Source organism: Heptranchias perlo, unplaced genomic scaffold (assembly GCF_035084215.1).
Source record: "Heptranchias perlo isolate sHepPer1 unplaced genomic scaffold, sHepPer1.hap1 HAP1_SCAFFOLD_834, whole genome shotgun sequence".
In the NCBI taxonomy this organism is placed as follows: domain Eukaryota; kingdom Metazoa; phylum Chordata; class Chondrichthyes; order Hexanchiformes; family Hexanchidae; genus Heptranchias; species Heptranchias perlo.
The window spans coordinates 17501-27500 of record NW_027139871.1 but is presented as its reverse complement, the minus strand read 5'-3'; positions in this window follow the sequence as shown (position 1 = coordinate 27500).

The following is a 10000-nucleotide window of genomic DNA, read 5'->3' as shown; positions in this document are numbered from 1 at the left end:
AGGCGGATAACTCCGGAACGCCGAGGCCGATTTCCTCCGGGTATGGCTCGTTGCGTGCGGCAGGAGGAGGCGCAGCGTACGGTACCGAGCACTCGGAGGTGCGGTGCTGCCCGCCGGAGTGACAGCGAAAGGCTGCGCACCGCTTTCCGCCTGGTAACTCGGCGTCTGTGAGACCGACCGACTCCGCTTTACCGCCGGAGCTAGAGTGGGGCAAGGGGCACCGTTGGGTACCGGAACGATCACGTTCGCACACCGTGAAGTCGAGTGCCGGGCCGCTGAAAGCGAGCAGGGTGCCACCGCTCGGGGCCCCGGTTTGTCCGTCCCACCCGGAGGCCCATATCTCCGGAAGGCACAGGCCGATTTCCTCCGGGTATGGCTCGTTGTATGCGGCCGGACCAGGCGCAGCGGACGGTACCGAGCACTCGGAGGTCCGGCGCTGCCCGCCGGAGGTACAGCGAAAGGCTGCAAACCACTTTCCGCCGCCTCCCTCCGCGGGCGTGAGACCGACGGTCATCGGGTTTGGTTCCGCGGCTCGAGCAGGACGAGGGGCAGCGAACGGTACCGGAACGAACCCGGTCGCACACCGGGAAGTCGAGTGCCGGGTCTCGAAACGGAGCCGGGTCGGCCCAGTTTAAAACGGAGAAGAGAGTGCTGCCCTCTGCGGGTGAAAACCTGGAAGTACGTTGGTTAATGATTTCCAGTTCACCCCGCTTGGTCAGGCCCACTCGGAGGCGGATAACTCCGGAACGCCGAGGCCGATTTCCTCCGGGTATGGCTCGTTGCGTGCGGCAGGAGGAGGCGCAGCGTACGGTACCGAGCACTCGGAGGTGCGGTGCTGCCCGCCGGAGTGACAGCGAAAGGCTGCGCACCGCTTTCCGCCTGCTAACTCGGCGTCCGTGAGACCGACCGACTCCGCTTTAGCACCGGAGCTAGAGTGGGGCAAGGGGCACCGAAGGGTACCGGAACGATCACGTTCGCATACCGGGAAGTCGAGTGCCGGGCCGCTGAAAGCGAGCAGGGTGCCACCGACTCGTCGGGCCAACTCGGAGGCTGATATCTCAGGAAGGCCGAGGCCGATTTCCTCCGGGTATGGCTTGTTGCGTGCGGCAGGAGGAGGCGCAGCGTACGGTACCGAGCACTCGGAGGTGCGATGCTGCCCGCCGGAGTGACAGCGAAAGGCTGCGCACCGCTTTCCGCCTGGTAACTCGGCGTCCGTGAGACCGACCGACTCCGCTTTAGCGCCGGAGCTAGAGTGGGGCAAGGGGCACGTTTGGGTACCGGAACGATCACGTTCGCATACCGGGAAGTCGAGTGCCGGGCCGCTGAAAGCGAGCAGGGTGCCACCGACTCGTCGGGCCCACTCGGAGGCTGATATCTCAGGAAGGCCGAGGCCGATTTCCTCCGGGTATGGCTCGTTGCGTGCGGCAGGAGGCGGCGCAGCGTACGGTACCGAGCACTGGGAGGTGCGATGCTGCCCGCCGGAGTGACAGCGAAAGGCTGCGCACCGCTTTCCGCCTGCTAACTCGGCGTCCGTGAGACCGACCGACTTCGCTTTACCGCCGGAGCTAGAGTGGGGCAAGAGGCACGGTTGGGTACCGGAACGATCACGTTCGCACACCGGGAAGTCGAGTGCCGGGTCTCGAAACGGAGCCGGGTCGGCCCAATTTAAAACGGAGAATAGAGTGCTGCCCTCTGCGGGTGAAAACCTGGAAGTACGTTGGTTAATGATTTCCAGTTCACCCCGCTTGGTCAGGCCCACTCGGAGGCGGATAACTCCGGAACGCCGAGGCCGATTTCCTCCGGGTATGGCTCGTTGCGTGCGGCAGGAGGCGGCGCAGCGTACGGTACCGAGCACTCGGAGATGCGGTGCAGCCCGCCGGAGTGACAGCGAAAGGCTGCGCACCGCTTTCCGCCTGCTAACTCGGCGTCCGTGAGACCGACCGACTTCGCTTTACCGCCGGAGCTAGAGTGGGGCAAGGGGCACGGTTGAGTACCGGAAGGATGACGTTCGCACACCGGGAAGTCGAGTGCCGGGCCGCTGAAAGCGAGCAGGGTGCCACCGCTCGGGGCCCCGGTTTGTCCGTCCCACCCGGAGGCCCATATCTCCGGAAGGCACAGGCCGATTTCCACCGGGTATGGCTCGTTGTGTGCGGCCGGACCAGGCGCAGCGGACGGTACCGAGCACTCGGAGGTCGGGCGCTGCCCGCCGGAGGTACAGCGAATGGCTGCAAACCACTTTCCGCCGCCTCCCTCCGCGGGCGTGAGACCGACGGTCGTCGGGTTTGTTTCCGCGGCTAGAGCAGGACGAGGGGCAGCGAACGGTACCGGAAGGAACCCGGTCGCACACCGGGAAGTCGACTAGCGGGCCGCCGAAAGCGAGCACGGGGCCCCGGTTTGTCCGTCCCACCCGGAGGCCCATATCTCTGGAAGGCACAGGCCGATTTCCACCGGGTATGGCTCGTTGTGTGCGGCAGGACCAGGCGCAGCGGACGGTACCGAGCACTCGGAGGTCGGGCGCTGCCCGCCGGAGGTACAGCGAAAGGCTGCAAACCACTTTCCGCCACCTCCCTCCGCGGGCGTGAGACCGACGGTCGTCGGGTTTGTTTCCGCGGCTAGAGCAGGACGAGGGGCAGCGAACGGTACCGGAACGAACCCGGTCGCACACCGGGAAGTCGACCAGCGGGCCGCCGAAAGCGTGCTCGGGTCCCCGGTTTGTCTGTCCCACCCGGAGGCTGATATCTGAGGAAGTCCGAGGCCGATCTCCTCCGGCTAACTCGGCGGGCAATGTGTCCCCCCCACCATCTTCGGCTGATTACCGTGGCTGGACCGGATCAAGGAGCAACGGAACCGTGCCAGAACGACGTCGGTCGGACGGCGTGAACTGATAGTGCCGAGGCCGGAAACCGAGCCGGAAATGTGCACCGATTTATTGGTCCCACTCGCAGGCCCATATCTCCGGAAGGCCGAGGCCGATTTCCTCCGGGTATGGTTCGCTGCGTGCAGCCGGAAGGGGAGCAGCGGACGGCACTGAGCAGCCGGAGGTGCGGCGCTGCCCGCCGGAGCTGCAAGCGAAAGGCTGCGCACCGCTTTCCGCTGGTTAACTCGGCAGGCCGTCAGGCCGACCGACTCCGCTTCAGCACGGGAGCTAGAGTCGGGCAAGGGGCACCGAAGGGTACCGGAAGGATCACGTTCGGACACCGGGAAGTCGAGTGCCGGGCCGCCGAAAGCGAGCTCGGGGCCCCGGTTTGTCCGTCCCACCCGGAGGCCCATATCTCGAGAAGGCACAGGCCGATTTCCTCCGGGTTTGGCTCGCTGCGTGCGGCCGGACGAGGCGCAGCGAACGGTACCGAGCACTCGGAGGTGCGGCGCTGCCCGCCGGAGGTACAGCGAAAGGCTGCAAACCGCTTTCCGCCTCCTCTCCCCTCGGGCGTGAGACCGACGGTCGTCTGGTTTGCTTCCGCGGCAAGAGCAGGACGAGGGGCACCGAGCGGTACCAGAACGAACCCGGTCGCACACCGGGATGTGGAGTGCCCGGCCCAAACCCGCTACCCCCCCCCCCCCCCCCCACCCGAAAGCGAGCCCCGGTTTGTGGATTAAAAGTGAAGCGGCAAAGATTTGTAAAACAGCGTGAAATGATGAACCAGAAGCCCAAAGTAATGGTGGGAATAAAAGTTCCGAAATGTGAAATGGTGAACCAGAAGTTGTGTGAACTGTTTAACCCAAAGTGGCAAAAATGGATTAAAAGGGGTGAAATGATCGACCGCAAAGCAGGGCAAGCATTAAACAAAAGCAGCAGCATTTTTTAAAAAGGGACAAATGGTTTACCAGAATCCCAAAAGAATGCTCAGAGACTTAAGTCCCAAAGGGGCAAATGGTTAACCAGAAGCTGGGTGAACTGCTTAACCCAAAGTGGGAAAAAGGATAAAAAAGGGGTGAACTGATCAACCAGAAGTCGACAACAATGTGCGGCGATTAAGTCTGAAAGAGGGAAAGGTTGACCGGAATGCAGGGAAATGATTAAACAAAAGCAGAAAAATTCAGTAAAAAGGGGCAAGTGGTGAACCAGAAGTTGGGTGAACTGCTTAACCAAAAGTGGGAAAGAGGATTAAAAGGGGTGAAATGATGAACCAGAAGGCGAAAGCAATGTGCCGCGTCGAAGTCCTAAAGGGGAAAAGGTTGACCAGAAAGCAGGGAAATGATTAAACAAAAGCAGAAAAATTCAGTAAAAAGGGGCAAGTGGTGAACCAGAAGTTGGGTGAACTGCTTAACCAAAAGTGGGAAAGAGGATTAAAAGGGGAGAAATGTTGAACCAGATGTCGAAAACAATGCGCGGCGATGAAGTCTGAAAGAGGAAAAGGTTGACCGCAAAGCAGGGAAAGCATTAAACAAAAGCAGCAGCATTTTAAAAAAAGGGACAAATGGTTTACCAGAATCCCAAAAGAATGCTCAGAGACTTAAGTACCAAAGGGCAAATGGTTAACCAGAAGCTGGGTGAACTGTTTAACCAAAAGTGGGAAAAAGGATTAAAAGGGGTGAAATGATTAACCAGAAGGCGAAAGCAATGTGCCGCGTCGAAGTCCTAAAGGGGAAAAGGTTGACCATAAAGCAGGGAAATGATTAAACAAAAGCAGAAAAATTCAGTAAAAAGGGGCAAATGGTTAACCAGAAGTTGGGTGAACTGCTTAACCAAAAGTGGGAAAGAGGATTAAAAGGGGAGAAATGTTGAACCAGATGTCGAAAACAATGCGCGGCGATGAAGTCTGAAAGAGGAAAAGGTTGACCGCAAAGCAGGGAAAGGATTAAACAAAAGCAGCAATATCTTTTAAAAAGGGACAAATGGTGAACCAGAATCACAAAAGAATGCTCAGAGACTTAAGTCCCAAAGGGGCAAATGGTTAACCAGAAGCTGGGTGAACTGTTTAACCAAAAGTGGGAAAAAGGATTAAAATGTTGTGAAATGATTAACCAGAAGGCGAAAGCAAAGTGCGGCGGCGAAGTCCAAAAGGGGAAAAGTTTGACAAGAAAGCAGGGAAATGATTAAACCAAAGCGGAAAAATTCAGTAAAAAGGGGCAAATGGTTAACCAGAAGCAGGGTGAACTGCTTAACCAAAAGCGGGAAAGAGGATTAAAAGGGGAGAAATGTTGAACCAGATGTCGAAAACAATGCGCGGCGATGAAGTCTGAAAGAGGAAAAGGTTGACCGCAAAGCAGGGAAAGGATTAAACAGAAGCAGCAATATCTTTTAAAAAGGGACAAATGGTGAACCAGAATCCCAAAAGAATGCTCAGAGACTTAAGTCCCAAAGGGGCAAATGGTTAACCAGAAGCTGGGTGAACTGTTTAACCAAAAGTGGGAAAAAGGATTAAAATGTTGTGAAATGATTAACCAGAAGGCGAAAGCAAAGTGCGGCGGCGAAGTCCTAAAGGGGAAAAGGTTGACCAGAAAGCAGGGAAATGATTAAACAAAAGCAGAAAAATTCAGTAAAAAGGGGCAAATGGTTAACCAGAAGTTGGGTGAACTGCTTAACCAAAAGTGGGAAAGAGGATTAAAAGGGGAGAAATGTTGAACCAGATGTCGAAAACAATGCGCGGCGATGAAGTCTGAAAGAGGAAAAGGTTGACCGCAAAGCAGGGAAAGGATTAAACAGAAGCAGCAATATCTTTTAAAAAGGGACAAATGGTGAACCAGAATCACAAAAGAATGCTCAGAGACTTAAGTCCCAAAGGGGCAAATGGTTAACCAGAAGCTGGGTGAACTGTTTAACCAAAAGTGGGAAAAAGGATTAAAAGGGGAGAAATGTTTAACCAGAAGGTGAAAGCAAAGTGCGGCGGCGAAGTCCAAAAGGGGAAAAGTTTGACAAGAAAGCAGGGAAATGATTAAACCAAAGCGGAAAAATTCAGTAAAAAAGGGGCAAATGGTTAAACAGAAGCAGGGTGAACTGCTTAACCCAAAGTGGGAAAAAGGATTAAAAGGGGAGAAATGTTTAACCAGATGTCGTAAACAAGGTGCGGCGATGAAGTCGGAAAGAGGGAAAGGTGGACCGCAAAGCAGGGAAAGCATTAAACAAAAGCAGCAACATTTTTAAAAAAGGGACAAATGGTGAACCAGAATCCCAAAATAATGCTCAGAGACTTAAGTCCCAAAGGGGCAAATGGTTAACCAGTAGCTGGGTGAACTGTCTAACCCAAAGTGGGAAAAAGGATTAAAAGGGGTGAAATGATTAACCAGAAGGCGAAAGCAAAGTGCGGCGGCGAAGTCGTAAGGGGAAAAGGTTGACCAGAAAGCAGGGAAAGCATTAAACAAAAGCGGCAACATTTTTTAAAAAGTGGCAAATGGTTAACCAGAATCCCAAAAGAATGCTCAGAGACTTAAGTCCCAAAGGGGAAATGGTTAACCAGAAGCTGGGTGAACTGGTGAACCAAAAGTGGGAAAAAGGATTAAAAGGGGAGAAATGTTTAACCAGAAGGCAAAAGCAAAGTGCGGCGGCGAAGTCCAAAAGGGGAAAAGGTTGACAAGAAAGCAGGGAAATGATTAAACCAAAGCGGAAAAATTCAGTATAATGGGGCAAATGGTTAACCAGAAGCTGGGTGAAATGGTTAACCGAAAGTGGCAAAAAAAGATTTAAAGGGGAAAAATGATTAACCAGAAGTCGACAACAATGCGCGGCGATGAAGTCTGAAAGGGGAAAAGGTTGACCACATAGCAGGGAAACGATTAAACAAAAGCGGCAACATTTTTTAAAAAGTGGCAAATGATTAACCAGAATCCCAAAAGAATGCTCAGAGACTAAGTCCCAAAGGGGAAATGGTTAACCAGAAGCTGGGGGAAATGGTTAACCAAAAGTTGCAAAAATGATTAAAAGGGGTGAAATGATTAACCAGGAGGCTAAAGCAATGTGCCGCGGTGAAGTCTGAAAGAGGGAAAGGTTGACCAGAAAGCATTAAACAAAAGCGGCAACATTTTTTAAAAATTGGCAAATGATTAACCAGAATCCCAAAAGAATGCTCAGAGACTAAGTCCCAAAGGGGAAATGGTTAACCAGAAGCTGGGGGAAATGGTTAACCAAAAGTTGCAAAAATGATTAAAAGGGGTGAAATGATTAACCAGGAGGCTGAAGCAATGTGCCGCGGGGAAGTCTGAAAGAGGCAAAGGTTGACCAGAAAGCATTAAACAAAAGTGGCAACATTTTTTAAAAATTGGCAAATGATTAACCAGAATCCCAAAAGAATGCTCAGAGACTAAGTCCCAAAGGGGAAATGGTTAACCAGAAGCTGGGGGAAATGGTTAACCAAAAGTTGCAAAAATGATTAAAAGGGGTGAAATGATTAACCAGGAGGCTAAAGCAATGTGCCGCGGTGAAGTCTGAAAGAGGGAAAGGTTGACCAGAAAGCATTAAACAAAAGTGGCAACATTTTTTAAAAATTGGCAAATGATTAACCAGAATCCCAAAAGAATGCTCAGAGACTAAGTCCCAAAGGGGAAATGGTTAACCAGAAGCTGGGGGAAATGGTTAACCAAAAGTTGCAAAAATGATTAAAAGGGGTGAAATGATTAACCAGGAGGCTGGAGCAATGTGCCGCGGTGAAGTCTGAAAGAGGGAAAGGTTGACCAGAAAGCATTAAACAAAAGTGGCAACATTTTTTAAAAATTGGCAAATGATTAACCAGAATCCCAAAAGAATGCTCAGAGACTAAGTCCCAAAGGGGAAATGGTTAACCAGAAGCTGGGGGAAATGGTTAACCAAAAGTTGCAAAAATGATTAAAAGGGGTGAAATGATTAACCAGGAGGCTGAAGCAATGTGCCGCGGTGAAGTCTGAAAGAGGGAAAGGTTGACCAGAAAGCATTAAACAAAAGTGGCAACATTTTTAAAAAATTGGCAAATGATTAACCAGAATCCCAAAAGAATGCTCAGAGACCAAGTCCCAAAGGGGAAATGGTTAACCAGAAGCTGGGGGAAATGGTTAACCAAAAGTTGCAAAAATGATTAAAAGGGGTGAAATGATTAACCAGGAGGCTAAAGCAATGTGCCGCGGTGAAGTCTGAAAGAGGGAAAGGTTGACCAGAAAGCATTAAACAAAAGCGGCAACATTTTTTAAAAATTGGCAAATGATTAACCAGAATCCCAAAAGAATGCTCAGAGACTAAGTCCCAAAGGGGAAATGGTTAACCAGAAGCTGGGGGAAATGGTTAACCAAAAGTTGCAAAAATGATTAAAAGGGGTGAAATGATTAACCAGGAGGCTGAAGCAATGTGCCGCGGGGAAGTCTGAAAGAGGCAAAGGTTGACCAGAAAGCATTAAACAAAAGTGGCAACATTTTTTAAAAATTGGCAAATGATTAACCAGAATCCCAAAAGAATGCTCAGAGACTAAGTCCCAAAGGGGAAATGGTTAACCAGAAGCTGGGGGAAATGGTTAACCAAAAGTTGCAAAAATGATTAAAAGGGGTGAAATGATTAACCAGGAGGCTAAAGCAATGTGCCGCGGTGAAGTCTGAAAGAGGGAAAGGTTGACCAGAAAGCATTAAACAAAAGTGGCAACATTTTTAAAAAATTGGCAAATGATTAACCAGAATCCCAAAAGAATGCTCAGAGACTAAGTCCCAAAGGGGAAATGGTTAACCAGAAGCTGGGGGAAATGGTTAACCAAAAGTTGCAAAAATGATTAAAAGGGGTGAAATGATTAACCAGGAGGCTGGAGCAATGTGCCGCGGTGAAGTCTGAAAGAGGGAAAGGTTGACCAGAAAGCATTAAACAAAAGTGGCAACATTTTTTAAAAATTGGCAAATGATTAACCAGAATCCCAAAAGAATGCTCAGAGACTAAGTCCCAAAGGGGAAATGGTTAACCAGAAGCTGGGGGAAATGGTTAACCAAAAGTTGCAAAAATGATTAAAAGGGGTGAAATGATTAACCAGGAGGCTGAAGCAATGTGCCGCGGTGAAGTCTGAAAGAGGGAAAGGTTGACCAGAAAGCATTAAACAAAAGTGGCAACATTTTTTAAAAATTGGCAAATGATTAACCAGAATCCCAAAAGAATGCTCAGAGACTAAGTCCCAAAGGGGAAATGGTTAACCAGAAGCTGGGTGAAATGGTTAACCAAAAGTTGCAAAAATGATTAAAAGGGGTGAAATGATCAACCAGAAGTCGAAAATAATGTGCGGCGATGAAGTCCTAAGGGGCAAAAGTCACCCAGAAGGCAGGGAAATGATCAAACGAAAGCAGCCAAAAAATTATTAAAAGAGGGGAACTGATGAACCAAAAGATGAGAAACGGCCCGCAGAGACTAAGTCCAAAACGGGAACTGGTGAACCGGAAATGATTAACCAAAAACTAAGTCCGAAGAGGGAACTGGTAAACCAGAACTGAGTAACCCGATTTTTAAAATTAATTATAAATGGGGAAACGATTGAGCAAAAGGCGGAAATTAAGTCACAGGGACCATGTCCGAAAGGGCAAGAGGTTACCCCGTAGGGGGCATTCGTCAACTCAATCTGAAAACTTTGGAGGCAAATCTGACCAAAATGCGGAAATCGGACCACACCGCGAGGGGCGCCATTCGACGGGGCAGGGTTAGACGCGTCGAACGGTACCTGAAGGTCCCGGCTGCGACACGTGAGTCCGGAGATATGGCCAGTCAAAGTCTGATGGGAGGTACCGAAGCCGAAAAATCGAAACGCGTTTGCGGCGATTCGGTGTCAGAGAGTCGGTCACGAATTCAAATTCGTCCCGCTGATTCGCCAATTGCCAGCCGGTTCCGGGGGGATTGGCGGGGTACCTGCAGGATAGTAAGAGGTGGCATGTCGAGACTTAGCCTGTTTACCAGACTTGTGTCTAGCGCCTCCAGGTCTGCAGAGACCGACCCGGGCTGCCGCCCAACCGACTTTTAAGCCTTTTGGGAGTGGGAATTTTTCCCATTTTTCCCCATTTTTCGGGTTTTTTGGTCGGGCTTGAAAACGGCGGCCCCGAGGCCTCCCGGGGCTGGCGGGCTTCGGCTCCCTTG